A 22,878-nucleotide genomic window follows, 5' to 3' on the forward strand; every position below is an offset into this window, starting at 1 on the left:
TAAAGGGGTTATCCAGTGCTACAAAAACATGGCCACTTTCTTTCAGAGACAATACGACTCATGTCTCCAGTTCAGGTGCGGTTTGCAATTAAGCTCCATACACTTCAATGGAACTGAGCAACAAAACGCTGCCCAAACTGGAGAGAAGAGCGGGGCTGTCTCTGGAAGAAAGTGGCCATGTTTTTGTAGCGCTGGATAACCCCTTTAAGGTATTTGGTCATGGATGACTGGAGATGTGTGTCCTAGAGATGGAACAAATGGGGGCTCTCTCTACATACATAAGATAATACAATGATTTCTTTACAGGTGTTCCTTTTGCCCAGCACAGTATATATGTGTGTGTGTGTGTGTATATATATATATATATATATATATATATATATATAATTCTAGCACACTAACAAGTAATAGCTTGGCCTTAAATGCTACAAATCTTGGTCTCCTAATAAACTGTGAAATATCAAAACCTGAGCAATATAAGTGGTTTAATGCTAAACAAATACTACAAATAGTAGTCCAGTAATAGTAGTCCAAAGTCCGATAATACGGAAAAGGAGATCTCCACCATAGCCGACGTCACAACCTGGTTCATGGACTGGCCGCTCAGCCAATCAATCATGGGGGTGGGACGTCCCTGCTGTCACTGATGGGCTGAGCAGCCAGTCCATCCCCCAGGGATGGGCATTTTCCCCTGGGTCAAGACATCATCACAACTGCCTTCATCATCAAAAATGCCTTCCGGCGGGGTTCCCACAGCCAGTCACGCAGCGTGGCACGGGGAGAGGTAAGTAAAAATTGGTTATGTTCTCCGTCACCCCTGCCGCCTATCAGATTTTAGCCAGGGCCGGATTTCTCCTTTAACCACAGCTATCTGGGTATAAACTATTACATGGTTCCCAAGCATCATTTAGATATCATAAGGAAATCATTGCTTATAACTAGTTATATATAACCCTTGTCACCTTGTACAGAAGCCAGATGCCAGGAGGAAAGGGTGGAGGAGACAGAATTTAGATAAAATAAATTAGTATACCAGCTTAAACTAATTCTATATTGGTCAAGGTACACAAGGGTGATAGTGATGAGTGAAGTCGCCTAAAGTTGGGGCTTGGCTATGTTTGTCCAAACCCGAATGGTCGGCATTTGACTCCTGGTGTCTAAAGAAGTTGGATGCCTCCCTAGAGTCCTGGAAAACATAGATACATCCATAGGCTGTATCCATGTTTTCCTGGCTGCCCTAGGGCGGCATCCAACTCTTTTAGACACCGGGAGTCAAATGCAGAATGTTTGGGTTCAGGCAAACATAGCCAAGCCCCAACTTTTGGGACATTTGCTCATTACTAGTGACAGTCCCAAGAACAAACAGCAGATATACCTATGAAAGTATGGAAGCAGAGTAGGTACTGTATCAGTTCCCTTGGAGTAATCGAGGTCACCAATGAAGGAACATTATCTTTGTGGTGATCAGCTGAGGGTATTGATCTAGTCATCTGCCTTAGATGGAGTAATGAGGAAAACGTGGAGTCTAGACAGGAAGGCTACTGACTATGGGAGCTGTAAATCCCTTATAATAGTCTAGAAACGGCTGAAGTATAGTCCCTGGTTGTGGAGGATAAGTGGGAACTCCATGGGCTCTCTCAGCAGCATAGGCCATGGACAATGTGACAATGGTATCTACGAGCCATTGTTCAGCAAAAGAACAGGGGTCTCTCCTATTAGAGGAAGGCATCAGTGTGCATAGGCTATTAAGATGAACACGACATATATGGAGGACACTGTTCTGGAGATCACAGGAGACTGTACTGTAGTTTACAGTAGATAGCTGGACACTGTGCTGGAGATCAATGGACATTGTACTGGAGATTAATGGATATCGTACTGGAGATAATTGGATACTTTATTGGAGATCATTGGATGGCGTTCTCAAGATCACTTAATGCTGCACTGGAGATTACTGGATACTTTACTGGGAGATGATATAATAATACAATATATATCAGATGATATAAGAGATTATCTGACAGTGTACAAGAGATAACTGGGAGCTGTACTGAAGATCACTGGGTGCTGAACTGGAGACCAGTAAACAATGTACTAGAGATCACTGGGGCGTTGTACTGGAGATTGCTGGATGCTGTACTGGAGATCAGTGATCACTGTACTGGAGATTATTGGATGTTGTACTGGAGATCACTGGACACTGTACTGGAGATTACTGGGCGCTGTACTGGAGATTACTGGGTGCTGTACTGGAGATCACTGGATGTTGTACTGGCGATCACTAAACACTGTACTGGAGATCACTGGTGCGTTGTACTGGAGATCAATGGGCGCTGTACTGGAGATCAGTGATCACTGTACTGGAGATCACTGGGCACTGTACTGGAGATTACTGGATGTTGTACTGGATGTTGTACTGGAGATCACTGGACACTGTACTGGAGATTACTGGGTGCTGTACTGGGGATTACTGGATGTTGTACTGGAGATCACTGGACACTGTACTGAAGATTACTGGGTGCTATACTGGAGATGACTGGATGTTGTACTGGAGATCACTGGGCACTGTACTGGAGATTACTGGACACTGTACTGGAGATGACTGGATGTTGTACTGGAGATCACTGGACACTGTACTGGAGATTACTGGACAATGTACTGGAGATTACTGGGCACTGTACTGGAGATCACTGGGCGCTGTACTGGAGATCACTGGACACTGTACTGAAGATTACTGGGTGCTATACTGGAGATGACTGGATGTTGTACTGGAGATCACTGGGCACTGTACTGGAGATTACTGGACACTGTACTGGAGATGACTGGATGTTGTACTGGAGATCACTGGACACTGTACTGGAGATTACTGGGCGCTGTACTAGAGATCACTGGGCGCTGTACTGGAGATCACTGGACAATGTACTGGAGATTACTGGGCGCTGTACTGGAGATCACTGGGCGCTGTACTGGAGATTACTGGGCACTGTACTGGAGATCACTGGGCACTGTACTGGAGATTACTGGACACTGTACTGGAGATTACTGGACACTGTACTGGAGATTACTGGATGCTGTACTGGAGATTACTGGACACTGTACTGGAGATTACTGGGCACTGTACTGGAGATGACTGGATGCTGTACTGGAGATTACTGGACACTGTACTGGAGATTACTGGGCACTGTACTGGAGATCACTGGGCACTGTACTGGAGATCAATGGACACTGTACTGGAGATTACTGGGCACTGTACTGGAGATCACTGGGCACTGTACTGGAGATCACTGGACACTGTACTGGAGATTACTGGGCACTGTACTGGAGCAGTAGTGGATTATAATAGGGGTGTTTCGGGCGGCAGCCCGGGGCCCTGAGCTCCTGGGGGGCCCATAACCACCCAAAAAGACTTATACTTTCAGTGGTGTACTGTCTCCTGGCTACACTTCCGCCATGATTTGCAAAAAATCACTGTTTTTCTATGGCAATTTTGCACAAATCAGAACATCATGACATTATCTGTCCTGTACTATGAACGCCAGGCTAGTGCTGCCATAGTTACAGTGGGGTGGGGGGCCCAGGCTTGGTGAACAGCCCGGGGCCTATGGTAAAGTTAATCCGCCCCTGTACTGGAGATTACTGAACACTGTACTGGAGATTACTGGACACTGTACTGGAGATCACTGGGCGCTGTACTGGAGATCACTGGGCACTGTATTGGAGATTACTGAACACTGTACTGGAGATCACTGGGCACTGTAGTGGAGATTACTGGGCACTGTACTGGAGATTACTGGGCACTGTACTGGAGATTACTGGGCACTGTACTGGAGATTACTGGGCACTGTACTGGAGATTACTGGGCACTGTACTGGAGATTACTGGGCACTGTACTGGAGATTACTGGGCACTGTACTGGAGATTACTGGACACTGTACTGGAGATTACTGGACACTGTATTGGAGATTACTGGACACTGTATTGGAGATTACTGGACACTGTACTGGAGATTACTGGGCACTGTACTGGAGATTACTGGGCGCTGTACTGGAGATTACTGGACACTGTACTGGAGATTACTGGGCACTGTACTGGAGATTACTGGGCACTGTACTGGAGATCACTGGACACTGTACTGGAGATCAGTAATTGATCTGCTTCATGTATTAAAAAGTGTGGGGTAAATGAAGACGACGTCCTTCTCTGCCGTGATCCCATAAAATAAAATCCCAGAAAATCAATTAAAAGAGGTTTAGAAAATATCTCTAAAAAACTCCAGTGATAACACGTCTAGTGCTAAATCCTGGAGCAGTGTTGTCATAGGAACACCATCCACATCAATATCTATATCCTTCCTGCATAGAAGGATGTTGTTGGACATTGTTGTGTCACACCCAGCCTTTATACAAGGGGGTAGTGTTACTGCTTATGGACACCAGCAGTTGGTCTCTTATATGTCCCACAATGCCCCTGGGAAAAAGTATGTAAAGGAACTCTAGAAAGGAGCTACTGTATTCCTCTAGGGCTTACTACTGGAGGCAGCATCCCTAATCATAGACCCATGAGGGCTGATAAAGGTCACTAAAGTTTCCCCCCCACAAAGGTACTTAAGTTAGGGAGGTGAGGAGCTGCTGACATGTAGGCCCTGGTGGAGGGGGGAGCTGAAGCTGCAGCCAGTACCCCTGAGGGACACTAAGAACAGATCTGTTGTTTTTTGATACTTCCACGTGGAACCTATAGGAGCAGGTTGCTGATGCTGCAGCCAACAACCCTGATTGATACTCATCTGGAAGAAGACTCGGAGCTGTGCTGCCCCTTGTGGCCAGTGAGTGGAATTCTCCTGTGGATTACGTTGGGTATCCCTCCTCCCTGGGCTGTAGCCCATTCCCTCTATTGCATGTTCCATTCCCTGGATTCAGGTTGTCCTGTTCTGACACAATAAACTTTGTCGGTGCTGTTCCCTCCTCCCCCACTCTGAGGCCGTCACGATGTGGATATCATGATATAATAGAGATGATGCGTCACATGCATCCCACCTGCAAGCTGCTCATTGTACATTACAACAATTACACTAATCCATATATTATTACCCCCAACACCTCACTGTCCAGCATTTACTCACTCATCATACCCTCACACACTCATTGTCTAACGCTGTACCTCACGTACACACTCCAGATGGGACTAGGATATCTTGTTCATGTTTCCAGGCCTCCCCCATATTTTTAGATCTGTTCTCAGCCCACAGCCCGACTGACTCATAGTTCCCAAATGCCTCCAAGGAACAGAGAAATGGTGCATGGTTGTAGCTCAGTTATAGATGGAAGATCTGGACACATCCACTGCCCCTTGACCCATATACTGCACTGTCTATATAGGCTGCACATTGGGCCAAATATTAGGATGTACAGTATCTTGGGGTCAGGGCTGTGTACTCTTCAGACTTCTGATCTCTGGCGCTCTCTCGCTTGCATCCCGTTCTGCTTCACCCCTTGAAGCTTGTACACCTAATGTGCCACTTATTGGCCAGGACGTTGGATTGGATTGTACAGAAGACACCTGGAGGGTTCTAGTGTTTTCTGTAAGACCATCTGGCTGGCTGGGCTGGAGCCCAAGGAGAACTCATTACACAGACACCCTCAGATCCAATCTGCATCATACTTACAAGTCTCCACATTACACAGACTACACGCACAGCCTGTTCATAGAGAAGAGTCGAAAGGGGGAAAATACATCATTGGCGATGATAAAAAACAAGGCGACAGATCCCCTACATATAATACCACCGCTTATATCTGCCTGGTATCACATGTCACTGCTTATATCTGGCCCGTATCACGTCACCGCTTATATCTGCCCAGCATCACATGTCACCGCTTATATCTGCCCAGTATCACATGTCACTGCTTACATCTGCCCCGTATCACATGTCACCGCTTAAATCTGCCCCGTATCACGTTACCGCCTATATCTGCCCCGTATCACATGTCACCGCTTATATCTGCCCAGCATCACATGTCACCGCTTATATCTGCCCAGTATCACATGTCACTGCTTACATCTGCCCCGTATCACATGTCACCGCTTAAATCTGCCCCGTATCACGTTACCGCTTATATCTGCCCCGTATCACATGTCACCGCTTATATCTGCCCAGTATCACGTCACCGCTTATATCTGCCCAGTATCACGTCACCGCTTATATCTGCCCAGTATCACGTGTCACCGCTTATATCTGCCCAGTATCACGTGTCACCGCTTATATCTGCCCAGTATCACATGTCACCGCTTATATCTGCCGAGTATCACATGTCACCGCTTATATGTGCCCAGTATCACATGCCACCGCTTATATCTGCCCAGTATCACATGTCACCACTTATATCTGCCCAGTATCACATGTCACTGCTTATATCTGCCCCGTATCATGTTACCGCTTATATCTGCCCAGTATCACATGCCAGCACTTATATCTGCCTGGTATCACATGTCACTGCTTATATCTGGCCCGTATCACGTCACCGCTTATATCTGCCCAGTATCACATGCCAGCACTTATATCTGCCTGGTATCACATGTCACTGCTTATATCTGGCCCGTATCACGTCACCGCTTATATCTGCCCAGCATCACATGTCACCGCTTATATCTGCCCAGTATCACATGTCACTGCTTACATCTGCCCCGTATCACATGTCACTGCTTACATCTGCCCCGTATCACATGTCACCGCTTATATCTGCCCAGTATCACGTGTCACCGCTTATATCTGCCCAGTATCACGTCATCGCTTATATCTGCCCAGTATCACATGTCACCGCTTATATCTGCCCAGTATCACGTGTCACCGCTTATATCTGCCCAGTATCACATGTCACCGCTTATATCTACCCCGTATCACATGTCACCGCTTATATCTGCCCCGTATCACGTTACTGCTTATATCTGCCCAGTATCACATGCCAGCACTTATATCTGCCCAGTATCACATGTCACCGCTTATATCTGCCCCGTATCACGTTACCGCTTATATCTGCCCCGTATCACATGCCAGCACTTATATCTGCCCAGTATCACATGTCACCGCTTATATCTGCCCAGTATCACATGTCACTGCTTATATCTGCCCAGTATCACATGTCACTGCTTATATCTGCCCAGTATCACGTCACCGCTTATATCTGCCTAGTATCACGTGTCACTGCTTATATCTGCCCCGTATCACATGTCACTGCTTATATCTGCCCCGTATCACATGTCACTGCTTATATCTGCCCCGTATCACGTTACCGCTTATATCTGCCCAGTATCACATGCCACCGCTTATATCTGCCCAGTATCACATGTCACTGCTTATATCTGCCCCGTATCACGTCACCGCTTATATCTGCCCAGTATCACATGTCACCGCTTATATCTGCCCCCTATCACATGTCACCGCTTATATCTGCCCCGTATCACGTTACCGCTTATATCTGCCCAGTATCACATGCCAGCACTTATATCTGCCCAGTATCACATGTCACCGCTTATATCTGCCCAGTATCACATGTCACCGCTTTTATCTGCCCAGTATCACATGCCACCGCTTATATCTGCCCAGTATCACGTTACCGCTTATATCTGCCCAGTATGACATGTCACCGCTTATATCTGCCCCGTATCACATGCCAGCACTTATATCTGCCCCGTATCACGTTACCGCTTATATCTGCCCAGTATGACATGTCACCGCTTATATCTGCCCAGTATGACATGTCACCGCTAATACGCTTATATCTGCCCCGTATCATATTACCGCTTATATCTGCCCCATATCACATGTCACTGCTTTTATCTGCCCAGTATCACATGTCACCGCTTATATCTGCCCGGTATAACATGTCACCGCTTATATCTGCCCAGTATCACATGTCACTGCTTATATCTGCCCAGTATCACATGTCACCGTTTATACAATGCCTTGCGAAAGTATTTGGCTTCAAAGTTTTTTTTTTTTTTTTTTGTAGGGAATAAACAACATGTGGGACACAATCGTGAAGTGGAACGAAATTTATTGGATATTTTAAGCTTTTTTAACAAATAAAAAACAGAAAAATTGATTGTGCAAAATTATTCGGCTCCCTTGCGTTAATACTTTGTAGCGCCGCCTTTTGCTGCAAGTCGTTTGGGGTCTCTATCAGCTTTGCACATCGAGAGACTGAAATTCTCGCCCATTCTTCCTCTACTTTCAGTGCAGCAAACTCCCTCCAGAAGATCACTAAGGATCTGTGACTGATCCAATGTCGTCCTAAATGACTGATGATGAGAACTATAATCCACCTGTGTGTAATCACATCTCCGTATAAAGTACAGAGAGCATCATGAAGACCAAGGAAACACACCAGGCAGGTCCCAGATACTGTTGTGGAGAAGTATAAAGCCGGACTTGGATGCAAAAAGATTTCCCAAACTTTAAAAATCTCAAGGAGCACCGTGCAAGCGATGATACTGAAATGGAAGGAATAGCAGACCACTGCAAATCTACCAAGACCCGGCCGTTCCTCTACACTTTCATCTCAAACAGGGAGAAGACTGGTCAGAGATGCAGCCAATAGGCCCATGATCACTGTGGATGAACTGCAGGGATCTCCAGCTGAGGTGGGAGAGTCCGTCCATAGGAAACAATCACTGTACACTGCTCAGATCTGCCCTTTATGGAAGAGCGGCAAGAAGAAGAGTGGCCATTTCTCAAAGATATCCAAAAAAAGTCTTGGTTAAGGCCCTATTCCACGGAACGATTATCGTCCGTATTCGGCCGATACCGGCTGGTACGGACGATAATCGTCCCGTGGAATAGAGTGCAACGATCAGCCGACATTGTTCATGTCGGCTGATCGTTGCAGTCGCTTGTTTTTCAACATGTTGAAAAACAAGCGACTGATATAGCAGCGATCTGCTGCCGTCGCTCCGTTGAATAGGAGCGTCGGCAGCAGACGCTGGTATATCCTATGGGCTGCCCGGACGATTAGCGATCACCCGGGCAATGGTTCACAAATAAAAATGTATCCAGGTGTTCGAACGGCCAAGTCACAGTCCAGACCTGAATCCAATCGAGAATCTATGGAAAGAGCTGAAAACTGCTGCTCACCAACGCTCTCCACCCAACCTCACTGAGCTCCAGCTGTATGCAAGGAAGAACGGGCAAGAATTTCTGTCTCTCAATTTGCAAAACTGATAGAGACCTGCAGCAAAAGGCGGCGTCAGTGGCGTAACTACCAGGGTCGCAGCGACCCGGCCCCCCCCATCAATCACTCTTGTGACCGCAAGCATTGTTTTGCTTGCGGTCACAAGAGTCCCCGTCTTCATCTTGCTCCGGCTGATGTGCGGCTGCCGGGGGTGTCCTGTCCTATCCCTGGCAGCGCGCGCATCAGAGAGCTCCCCGTGCGCCTGTGGCTGTGACTTCCGGCGCACGGGGAGCTCTGTGATGTGCGCGCTGCCAGGGATAGGACAGGACACCCCCGGCAGTCGCACATCAGCCGGAGGCTGCAGAAGGAGAGAGGCTCGACGGGGGAACGCGGGGTAGGTGAGTTGTGTGTGTGTGTGTTTTTTTTTTTGTTTTTTTTTTAAATCTGCCTGCACGAAGGGGAGAGGGGGGAGGCATCTATAGGGGAGGGGGGGCATCTATAAGCAAGGGGGGCCATCTATAAGCGAGGGAGGCCATCTATAAGAGAGGGCGACATCTATAAGGGAGAGGGGGGCCATCTATAGGGGAGGAGGAGAGGGGAGGCATCTATAAGCGAGGGGGGCCATCTATAAGAGAGGGGGGGGGGGCATCTATAAGGGAGGGAGGCCATCTATAAGCGAGGGAGGCCATCTATAAGCGAGGGAGGCTATCTATAAGCAAAGGAAGGCCATCTATAAGAGAGGGGGGCCATCTATAAGGGAGGTGGAGAGGGGAGGCATCTATAAGCGAGGGGGGGCATCTATAAGAGAGGGGGGCCATCTATAGGGGAGGTGGAGAGGGGAGGCATCTATAAGCGAGGGGGGGCATCTATAAGAGAGGGGGGGCATCTATAAGCGATAAGGGCCATCTATAAGCGAGGGAGGCTATCTATAAGCGTGGGAGGCTATCTATAAGAGAGGGAGGCCATCTATAAGAGAGGGGGGCCATCTATAGGGGAGGTGGAGAGGGGAGGCATCTATAAGCGAGGGGGGGCATCTATAAGAGAGGGGAGGCATCTATAAGCGATAAGGGCCATCTATAAGAGAGGGGGAGCATCTATACGCGAGGGAGGCCATCTATAAGAGAGGGGGGCCATCTATAAGTGAGAGGGGGCCATCTGTAGGGAAGGGGGAGAGGGGAGGCATCTATAAGCGAGGGGGGGCATCTATAAGAGAGGGGGGCATCTATAAGTGAGGGGGCCATCTATTAGAGAGGGGGGGCATCTATAGGGGAGGGGGGAGAGGGCAGGCATCTATAAGCGTGGGAGGCATCTATAAGCGAGGGGGGGAGGCATCTATAAGGGAGAGGGGGGCATCTATAAGGGAGAGGGGGGGCATCTATAAGGGAGAGGGGGGCCATCTATAGGGGAGGGGGGAGAGGGGAGGCATCTATAGGGGAGGGGGGAGAGGGGAGGCATCTATAAGCGAGGGGGAGAGGCATCTATAAGAGAGAAGGGGGGCATCTATAAGGGAGAGGGGGGGGCATCTATAAGGGAGAAGGGGGGCATCTATAAGGGAGAGGGGGGGCATCTATAAGGGACAGGGGGGCCATCTATAGGGGAGGGGGGAGAGGGGAGGCATCTATAAGCGAGGGGGGCATCTATAAGCGAGGGGGAGAGGCATCTATAAGGGAGAAGGGGGGCATCTGTAAGGGAGAGGGGGGCCATCTATAGGGGAGAGGTGGGAGGCATCTATAAGGGAGAGAGGGGAATCTATAAGGGAGGGGGGGGGGCATCTATAAGAGGTGGTCATCCCCACCACCACCATCATTCTCCTCACTACCACCACCATCATCCTCCTCACCCTATCTATAAGGGGGAGAGAGGGGGGGGGCATCTATAAGGGGTTGTGGTCATCCCCACCACCACCATCATCCTCCTCCTCACCCTATCTATAAGGGTGGGGGGGGGGGGCAACATAGGGGGAGAGGGGGCCATCTATAAAGGGAAAAACTTAGGCCCCATTCACACGTCCGTGTCAGTTTTTACTGTCAGGAAATCCTGATCAGGAGGCCTTAAATGTCATCAGGAAAGTATCAGGATTTCCTGACAGTAATCCGTTTTTACCTTCAGGAAACCATCAGGAAAAACCTTCAGGATTTCCTGATGAGAAGAAAAATAGGACATGTATTTCTGCAAACTGGATGGTCACAGCTTGCAGAATTACAACTCCCATCATGCTTGGCTGACAGGTCATGATGGAAGTTGTACTTCTGCAGTCTGTGGTCACCCAGGTTGCAGGACATGATGGGAGTTGTACTTCTGCAACATGGATGGCCACAGGCTGCAGAAGTACAACTCCCATCATGGCCTGTCAGCAAGGCATGGTGGGAGTTGTACTTCTGCAACCTGGATGGCCACAGGCTGCAGAAGTACAACCCCCATCATGACCTGTCAGCAGGGCATGGTGGGAGTTGTACTTCTGCAACCTGGATGGCCACAGGCTGCAGAAGTACAACTCCCATCATGGCCTGTCAGCAGGGCATGATGGGAGTTTTAATCTCACCTGTCCTGGTCTCCTGGCCGCCTGGGGGGGATGCGGGGGTGCCGCCAGTGGCCGCGGGGGGGGGGGGGGGGGGGGGGGCTGTGGGGGGGGGGGGGGGGGGGGGGGGGGTGTTCCGGAAGGGTGTCCGTGTCCAATGAAAGTCTATGCGTACGGAAATCCGTCCGGATTTCCTGATAGGAAATCCGGGTGGTTTTTCCGGACGTGTGAAGGGGGCCTTAGGGGGAGAGGGGGCCATCTATAAGGGGACAACATAGGGGGAGAGGGGGCCATCTAAAAGGGGACAACATAGGGGGAGAGGGGGCCATCTATAAGGGCGACAACATAAAGGGGGGCATATATTATTAGGGGGTCACAGAGATCAGCCTACCCACTAAATGAGGGTGTAAAAGGGCCAATACAGATGTGCAGTTTGTAGAGAGATGAGGATGGTGCCAGAGTGAGGAGTCTAATATGTTTGTCTGGCAGATTCTGTGGATTTGTGGCTCGGAGAAGTTGATGAAGATGAAAAGGGAAGAACTCCGATCAGAGAAGACGTCCCCTGTGAGTCACCTGATATTACTGCACTGTAATGTATATGGTGTACAGAACCTGTGTAGAGCTAGGTACCTCTATATGACTGGATGAGGTGATAGTGATCTTTATACAGTGGATGTTATTCCGTAGCGGCGGTGGTGTTAGTCAGTATGTGGTGATGTTAGTCAGTATGTGGTGATATTAGTCAGTATGTGGTGGTGTTATACAGTAGCGGAGGTGGTGTTAGTATGTGGTGGTGTAAGTCAGTATGTGGTGATATTAGCCAGTATGTGGTGGTATTAGTTAGTATGTCGTGGTATTAGTCAGTATGTGGTTGTGGTATTAGTCAGTATGCTGTGGTGTTAGTCAGTATTTGGTGGTGGTAGTCAGTATGTGGCGTTGTTAGTCAATATGTAGTGCTATTAGTCAGTATGTGGTGGTATTATTTCTTGTTATCTGGCACTGTGTTTTATTGGTCTTGGTATACTCGATTTGGTCAGTAACAATATGGTGGTGATGGTTGTGGTGTGGCGGTAATATTTCCTTCCTATATACTGGTATTACAGGTAATATTGGTCTCAGTATACTGGATTTGGTCAGTAACAGTATGGCGGTAATATTTATGGTGATAGTCTCCACTGATTGTCCCATACAAAATTTGAACATGCAAAAAAGGGGTCCGTGGAGCCTCAGTTACGAGTCTCAAAACACGGGAATAGCCAGATATCCCTCTCTCCAGAGAAGGAAGCCCATTGCCAAGGGGTGCCTCCTAGTGGGGAGAGCACCAAACCACCCTGATACGTAATAGATGGATATGACATAGACTGACAGACCTGGGAAGCCTTATAGTAATTTGGACCTATAGATTATACCTGGAAAATGTGGAGAAAGAACATTGGGAAGTGCAGACAACAGCAGTTATATGACAGATGATACATATGCTCTATTCAGCACAACCCCAGTACAGGCCACAGTCTACGCCTACAAGTCGACCTACTTACCTTTTTTAGGAATACGGTGAGGACCCTGAAAAGATCAGCCCTATGTAGGAACATGTTCCTAATGTTTCCTAGATGGGCCCTGTCCTCCCAATAATGACCTGAGACAAGACCCTCTATAGTACCAATGGTGTCTAAACTGTGGCTCTACCTGTTGCAAAACTACAATCGCCATCATGCCTCAACAGTCATAGCTCTGGCAGTCTGGGTATGATGGGAACTGTAGCTTTCCAATAGCTCTAGGAGTACAGGTGTGGATACCAGTGCCCTATACGAAATCATTTATACAGACATCACACCTCAGGTTCAGGTACTTACCTCTCCCTGTTCCCACGCTTCCCTCCAATCTGGACAGATGTGAACATAGTGAGGTATTCATGTGCTCACAGTGAAGTGGACACATACACATGTACAGGTTTTTATTAATGTTAACATACAGGAGTATGCACAGGGTCATAGTAATATATAAATATGTACACAGCTCCCATCCTAAACTATCTGAGATGCTAGCCGGTCACTGATCTGGTTGTAGACACAGGGATAAGAAACGGCTTCTACTAACAATAATGCAGACGTTACCCTGCTCCATAGCAGAAGACCCTGTATAAAAATGTAACCAATACCAGGGCCCTAGCAATGATTTTGACAATGAGACCTTAATATATAAACCACAGACAAGGGCCATGCACTCCGGGTTGGAGCACAATGCACTTACCCAGTTGGTGATCGCAGACGTGGTGTGCATCTTCACCAAGGTCTAACCCTTCCTCCAAGGGGCACCACAAGAATCCGCCAACATATACAATGTCCTGATCTGTTCTGTACACAATACTGATCATGTCTGAGGTGCTGGACGTATGGAGACACCCGATTCCTATGTATAGGGAGAGGCGATACCTGGCATTAATATGTAATGGCCGCTCCTATTTACCATGAGCGCAGGGCCAGACACCTGTACACAGGGTGACACTAAGTCAACGTATGCTCACAGCACCTCGGTGTCAGGGATCTATCCACCTCTGTGAGTGCAGTTCACCTGTGCATGACATCCATATTCTTCAGCATCTTCACACTTTAACTGTGGGGCCAAAGGTAAGCCAATGGGATCAATGGATCATAAGTGTATAGCAGTTGTGTGCACTAGATGACGTTGTTTTGTAGACAATTGTAAAGCTTGGGATTTGGCTCTGGCCTTTGGCTTGAGACTTCAGAGGACAATGAACATGGCTCTCCTTAGCCAGAGAGAGGAAACCCACAAACATTGATGGTCACTGCATTAGAGCGCCATCTAGCAGCTTATTGGATCTTTTTTAGGCTTTAAACCAGGGATGGGGAACCTTCCGCCCTCCAGCAGTTGCAAAATTACAATTCCCATCATGCCTGGACAGCCAAAGCTAAAGCCTGAACGGTTCACAACTAATGGAAAGGGTTTGTTGGTCTGTGCTGCTTACGTCCCAACCATCGCATGACCGTGGTGTCACAGCGATCTGGATCCATCTGGCCAGGCATTATTTGCCACTGCTCAGTGATACCATTTTCACTATTTTTCCCTTATTATTCTTTTTTGTTACCTTTAAACACAATGGCATAAAAGCTGTCTGCCTGCTGTTATATCCCATCCATGTTAAGGAAAGGTGCGATGTTCATTTGGACACCAATGCTGTATCTGGCTGCAGATTCCCTGACTGTGCACCATCTGTTCATCAGAACCATTCCCGGCAAGTTTGGCTTTTTTGCTGCATGTTCTTCCTTGATTCTCCGTATACCAGAAACTTCTATAAGGTTGGCGGTAAAATCCCGGTTCTGGCTAGTCTAGCAGCAGTGATGAAGTCCGAATCCAAGTTGCTTAGGTTACTTGATTTTCCCATCTAGTGTGGCTTCACATTGAAACTGATCTGCAGAAAACTGATCACTGGATTTTATTCAGCATTCCGGGTCATGTGTCTGATTTCCATACAGAGAAGCTCCTGCAAATATACCATCAGCTCATGGACTGAGAACTTCTGTACTGATCAGGTGTTCAGTACCTCCTCGTAAGAATCAAAGAGAATGAAACACACAGGAAAAAACATCAATCCTAAATACACAATCCAATGGTAAAATCGCCAGTCCACAAATAATGGCTGAAACTGGGACGGAGCGTAATGAAGTCACTTTATCCCAGGACTTTAAGGAAGCCCTACCAAATCCTGTCCATTCCGGAAAGCCTATTATTTTTCCTGCTATGGTGACCTCCACAATCTGCTAGGATTACTTCCCAAAAAACCTAATGGAAGAACATAAGAGAAGACTTCTACTAGTCCTTGTAGTGGTAGAGTCAATGTTGTTCCCAGACAGACCTAGAAAGCGTTTAGGAACAACTAAATACTTAATCCGGAACACCAATCAATACCAAACATTCTATTTACAGACCTTCAATAAGGCCCTATTACACAGAACAATCATCGTTTAAAAATTCGCTAAAACAATGGAAATGAACCATTATCTGTCCGTGTAATAACATCCAACGATAAAACGACAAATGAAAAATCGTTCATTTTGGTCTTTCAACATGTTGAAAAATTATCGGTGGTAGTTCGCCGATCATTCGCATATTTGTTCATGCAATAAGTCGTTCGCCGATAAAACGTGTGGGTTGTCCTGAGGAACACTAAGCGACCATATAACAACGTAAAATCGATTGTTCAGAACAGTAATCAGTGAATGTAATAACCTTAGAATAGTTTGCAAACAAAAGCTAGTTATCGCTAGAGAACGATCGTCATAGCGAATCTCTGAACGATAATTGCTACGTGTAATATGGCCAGTAGTTTATGGCCTGACAACCCTTAGGGCCCTATCACACAGGACGATTATCGTGCGAAAAATCGTTATATTGTTCGAATTGGATAATCGTTCAGTGAAATTGCAGTTGAAAAATCAATTGCAATTGAAAAATCGTTTGTGTCCTAAAATCATCGTTAATCGTTCGTTGTAATTCCACATTCGTTCGCTCAAGTTCCGCATTTGTTCACTAATCGATCAGTGTAATTGCACATTGTTCATTGTTTTTGCTGAGATCAGATGGAGTAAACGATTCGATTAACGATTGCAGTAACGATCATAGTAATGATCGCAACTAACGACTATCGTTCTGGGTAATATGGTGAATGATCTCTGATAACAATAAACAATCTTCTTTGCGATCGTTTATCGTTAAAGGGAACCTGTCACCGAGGACGCGGGCTCTTTGCCCGTGTCCACGGTGACAGGTTCCCTTTAAAAATTGCTTTGAGGGTCCTTTTACACAGAGAGGCCACGCCAATTTGGCACAGGGCTGCAAGTTCAAAAGTTGTTTTTTAGGACAATAACTATCACCTGCCGAGCGGACCCCAGGACAGATCTTGGATTAAAAGCAGCTATCCAAAGGTACAAGCGGTTTGGGGGGCCAGATTGTGGGTACAGAGTCGCTTTAAATTAAGGTGATCTGTAATTTTTGTGGAGAATTACGGCCTGTACTAGGGATTATCAGTAATCTTTGTGGCGTGGATTATGGATTTGTAAACAACAGACCAACAGAAATCAATGTCCCTAAATCTGTCCATAATTGCAGATCCACAATTACAGAGAAACTTTCAGAACGTGTGACTGTAGGCTTGAGGGACAAGGAACGCATGCCCGGATAGTTTAAGTACTGAAGGTATTGTGTACCTAGTCAGCGTCTGTAGAAGCATGAATCACGTGTGAAACAGCTGTCACGCCCCCTGCAATCAATATGGTGCTGGCGTCCTCGGTCCATTTCATGAAATGAAATAATAAAGAAGAATTTTATGGTGAGTGCCCCCCGATTATCTCTGATTTTTTACTTGTATTGTGATATACTTACAGTCCAAAAAAAGGGGCAAGCACCACCTGTATGTATATATTCTCGTATATATAATTTTTTTTCACATTCCATTTCCTGCCATATCACCCTCTTTCTACGGATTTTATACTAGTGCCAGCCACTGTATCTTTATGAGCTTGGAACAAAAAATAAGCCCTAACACACATACAGGGCAATTTGAATTATATGCCTTTTTTAAAAAACCTTTGGAAAGTAATAAACATGTTAAATGATACACATTGGGGGAGATTTATCAAAGGGTGTAAAATTTAGACTGGTGCAAACTGCCCACAGGAACCAATCACAGCTCAGCTTTAGGCAGTGCTGAAAGGAAAGCTGAGCTGTGATTGGTTGCTGTGGGCAGTTTGCGCCAGTCTAAATTTTGATAAATCTCCCCCATTGGTTATCACTGTAATTGTACTGACCTGAAGAATCAAGACAACATGTAAGTGTAAAGCAAGGTAATCCGTGTAAAACAAATCAGGCTTATGTCTGGTCAGTATCAGGTAAATATGGTTGCCCAATTTTTTTCTGTGACTTTTTACTTCCATGCATTCACTATGGCAGTGCTACACTTTAATAAATCAGTCACAAAATATTGGAACAAAATATACACACAAATTAGATTCCTTAGTAAATCTCCACCAATGTTTTTTTTTGGCAATTCCACAGCAGTTTTTTTGGATGAACGCCATTTTGGTGTCAAACAATTCGCATAAAACAGTTGCAATTTGACACCAATGTGACGTCCATCCAAAAAAAAAAAATAAAAATTGTGGGAACATAGACTTGGCTCTGTCTCAGCTGATGTTAACTCATTTTTAGTATAAAAGATCACTTTTTTTTCTCACCTTGTCACCATACAGAGATGATCTATTCTCATAGGATACAGATCTCTTCTATCCATATTCATTCTTGTATGCTTCAGATGAAGAGCAGCCAACATATCCCTAACCTGAAAACTACATGTACATCCTGATTCCTTCCATTACATCTATCATGGTCTGAATTTTCATGTTCCTCAATGTCTAGATGGTATTCATTTACCAATTTGTCCAATTTTTAGTAAATTTATAAAAGCAAGAAAACTGAAATAATCTATACAGACAAGAACCGGGCTGTGTACATATTAGGGAGGTGGCCTTTGATTTTTTTATACCACATATTTAATGTACTCTGAATTCTTTCATCCCTCAGTGAGTTGGTGAGCTATAAACCTTGTCTGATATCTAGGAGTAATCCCCCCCCTCATCTATGTGTATACAGTACAGAAATTCTTCTTTAATTCACAACCTCTTGCGCCCCCAACAGGGACTGTTACACATTGCAGCTACTTGTCTAAACAAGTGATCAAACCACATTGATGAAAAGGCATAAAGCATGGCCTATTCCAACCACCTGCCTTTTCCCAATCTCTTTCATTAAGGGTGAAAGGTTGTTTTCATTGTCTAAAATATATATACAGTGGTACCTTGGTTTAAGAGCTCAGTTTTTCAAAATTGTGACTTGGTGTAAGAGCATTGCTTTGGTTTAAGAGCTCCCTGTACTGGGTGGGAGTGGGGGCGGGGCTTTCTTAAAGACTGGTGTATTCAGGCGCTGGTCTTTATAGAGGTCTCCCTCAGTCTCTTCCTATTGGGCTCAGCCACCTACAACTCATTCACAGGGATGGATAGTCTCCACTGCATAGGAATGAGAGAGGTTATTGTGGGAGAGTGCATCATCACATGGCACACACACAGGTCAGACAGGGAACCAGGCAGTCATCAGATTGATAGAGATGTAAGCTATTGGTACATATGATTTTTACCAACTTTGTTAAGGTTGTGTTCACACATGCAGACATGCATTGAAAATGCAATATGACTACATCATTTATTGCAGTAATTGATCATTTCATCTCATTTCTGCATCACTTCATTGCAATAATCAGTAACTGCTGTCCAGCTGAATTTTACTGCATAAACACAATGAAACTTTGTGCCAAAACCCCTTTCAAGGGGAACACCTGCTAAATATTTTGCTTTACAATGAACAGAATTGCAATTTTCTTTTCCTGTTTAAAAATCTCCAGTACTTATCAGCTGCTATGTCCTGCAGGAAGTGGTGTATTCTTTCCAGTCTGACACAGTGCTCTCTGCTGCCACCTCTGTTCATGTCAGGGACTGTCCAGAGCAGGAGAGATTTTCTTGTCAAATCTCTTTTTATTCAGACAAAATGTTTTGCATATGTACATAAAACACAACAGTGGAAGCAAAAAGACCTCAAGGTCCACAACCAAGGCACACATAAATCCGGGGTATACAGTAAACAAGAAGTACCGGAGCGGGGGTTAGCACAAGTAACATACCCTGGAAGCTTTGAAGAAATAGTGGGCTTGAGTTCAACCAGAAAGGGTGGAGTAGGGCACAATAAAGGGGGGGGGGGGGATTAGTGGAGGAATGGTTTAAGGGGCGGTGGATGGGCTAAAATATTGACGCAATAGTGCTGTCCATGGGAACCAAAAAGAGTAAGATGCTTATCATGTAAAAGGGTTTGCCAGCTGCAGACCTCCATACACCGAACATCCTCAACCTTCTCAATCCACCTAGCTACTGGGCGGAGGATCAGTCGACCTCCAGTATAGTGGGATCATCATTTTGGCTGCTGCCAGGAGGTGTGTGACCAAGTTGTCCCTTTGGGGGGTAAAGTGGGCGGAGGGGGTCCACAGGAGGACCAATTCGGGGGTGATGTCTGGCCTGGGCCCTGGTAGCTGTGCAATCAGGGATAAAATCTGATCCCAGAAGGGGCGGATGAGTGGACAGTGCCACCATATGTGGCATATGGTCCCTCTATCGCTGAGAGAGCGCCAGCAGAGGTCATCAGAAGTGATACCATGGTCGAATAGAAAAGCAGGAGTCCTATACCAGCAGGAAAATAGTTTGAAAGAGGACTCCTGAATAGGGACACAGGGGGAGAAAGCATGAGAGTGAATCATCATGAATTTAGACTGATAGGCCGTGAAGGAGGTCTGCAACTCCCGTTCCCAGTCACGAAGACAGCTCAGTAGAGAGTCCTCCGAAGGCGGTATGAGCCCAGCATATATTTTGGAAATAGGCCTCAGGGGGGGTTTTAGGAAAAAGGACCAGCCTTTCCAGCCAGTTGATGTCACGTGGGCTTGGTTTGGTTAAGGAATATACCTGACAGAGATTCTGGATATGTTGAGACTGGAAGAGCTTAGAGGGTAAAAGACTAGAGACATCCAATGGCCTGTGTTGACGAAACAGGTCTCTGAGACGGTGTTTAGACAGGTGTTTCCATAAGGGTGGGGGAGAAAGAGAGTTAGAATGAAGAGCAGGTAGAAGATGAAGGGGGGTAAGCGGGGAGGGGGTGGAGAAGGTATCGATCCAACCACAAAGGTCCTTCATCACTGATAGGGTAGCTTCTTAATATGTTCTGAGGTCTGGGAGGGAGAAATATGTGAGAAATATTAATAAGTCATCGGCAAATGCAGCCGAAGTGTGCTCAAACTCGGAGGCCTGTTATTCTAGGGTCTGACCGGATTTTTTTGTATCAGTTTCCATAATCAGTATAAAAAGGGTGGGGGACAGGGGGCAACCCTGACGGGTTCCATTTGATAGGTGGAATATTGGGGAAAGGGTGCAGTTTATTTTTAATTTAGCATAGGGGGAAGAATATAAGGAGCAAGATAGATTTTCTATAGGAATTTGCTACTGTTCTGGACAGTTCCTGACATGGACAGAGGTGGCAGCAGAGAGCACTGTGTCAGATAACTTTATGACACCAGTTCACTTGAAAGAAGTTCACTGGAGTACCCCCTATGAGTCCTGTGTGCTGGGAAGGGGGGGGGGTTACCTTCTTTTTCAAGAGGAAGAGAACAAGGATCACAACTGACCAAAGTCTCCACCTGCAATAAGAAAGTGATCTTCTTCTGAACTAGATACATCAGGCAAGTTGCATCTCCAAGAGGAAGTGTTTGGGACCTCCATATTATTGTACTTTGAATTGCAATCATCTTAACACCTTTGACGATGAAGGCAGGGCCGTCTTAACAGTATTATGGGCCCCTGGGCAGAGGTGCGAATTGGCCCCCCCCAACCATCAAATCCCCCACATCTTTGCATATAGTGCCCCCCATAGTAGCCAATCCCCCCCATATAGTGCCCCCCATAGTAGCCAATCCCCCCCATAGTAGCCAGTGCCCATATAGTAGCCAGTGCCCCCCAAAACAACAAACCAGTTACTCACCCGTCCGGCGGCCCCAGCAGCTGATGTCTCCCGTCAGCGTGCACTCCCGTCATCCTCCGGCACAGGCAGCGGGGTACAGAGAGACTGCCTGTGCCGGAAGTGTCCGGCTGCACGACACATCCAGGACACAGGCAGCGTCTCTGTACCCCGCTGCCTGTGCCGGAGGATGTCGGGAGTGCGCGCTGCCGGGAGAGGAGCTGCTGGGACGGGTGAGTTCCTGGACTGCCCGCCCCTTCTATCGCCTTCTAAGTGCTGCTCATTGCACTTTCCTGGGCTTCTGATCGGCTGTCAGCTGAGAAGCGATAGAAGGGGCGGGCGGAGGGGGTCGCTCAGGGCCGCTCACTATGCATATGCATAGTGAGCGGCAATAGAGGGGGCGGGCGGGACGGCTTCCTTGCGGTGCTCAGCACTGCTTGGGAGCCGTCTTTGCTTTATAGGACGCACTTAGTTTTATAAGTGCGTCTTATAAAGCTAAAAATACAGGTCACAGAGGGCAGGGGCCCCCTAGGACGCAAGGGCCCCCGGGCAGCCGCCTACCCTGCCCAATGGATAAGACGGCCCTGGATGAAGGCTGCTTTTCTGCCCAGGTCTTGTCAATGCACATGTGACATAGTAATCATGGGAGGGGGCAGATAACTTGGCTTTACCAATTGCTTATTCCTCATGCTTAGGCTTACATGAAGCTTTCCTTGTTTTGGTCCCCTAGAATAGCATACAGAGGCTCCATGGGACAAAGTAAATGAAAGCATAGGTAAGGAGAAAAGACAGACCAGATGAGGAACTAAAGGGGGCTGAAGTTACAAACTGAGGTGACAAATATTGGGAAGGAGCCAGATATTCAGGTAAGGAGCTATAAGCAGCGACAAGGAGGATGAGGCACCAAATAAACTGACAGAAGGTTTAAGAGAAAATACCAAATAAAGAGACGTGGTAAGATGGTAAGCACAAAGCACCAAACCAAAATGGGGAAGATCTATGAGAAGGATGAAGCCACATCAGGTGGTGAAGGTCTGTCAGTAAGAGGATACATAAGATGGGATGGTGAGGTGCAGCACGCCACACTTTAGCTATGGTAAAACACCAGCACTGGAGACACCATTGTCTTATTGACAAGCACTGAAGTCCTGATCTGCATGTTGTCCTAAGAGCATTCAGACTTCCCTTTCATAAAGAGAATCTGCCTACATTATCATAAGCCTCAACTGACATATACACAGTACAGTATAATATACACAGTACTATATACACAGCTGCACAATGAACAATTCAGTTCCAGTCACTGGCAGCAAATAGCTATAATCTCTCCCCATCACTTTTTCTGAGTACCCTGAAAATCCAGCTCCTGTTGCACTTTTATTAGTACCGATCCCTTAGGTTTGTCACCCTGTATCTGTTCTCCGGGTCCTGTTTGGGGTGTTTGAAGTGCATTGCTGATGCCTTTCATTGTTCTTTCAGAGACGACTTCTTGCTGCCCCAGAAAAAACAGGCTCAGGGCTGAAGTGTAAATCTGGTCACACAAGACCATTTATCATAGAGCAGGACTAGTGAAGT

This window comes from Dendropsophus ebraccatus, chromosome 9 (genome assembly GCF_027789765.1).
Source record: "Dendropsophus ebraccatus isolate aDenEbr1 chromosome 9, aDenEbr1.pat, whole genome shotgun sequence".
Taxonomy (NCBI): Eukaryota; Metazoa; Chordata; class Amphibia; order Anura; family Hylidae; genus Dendropsophus; species Dendropsophus ebraccatus.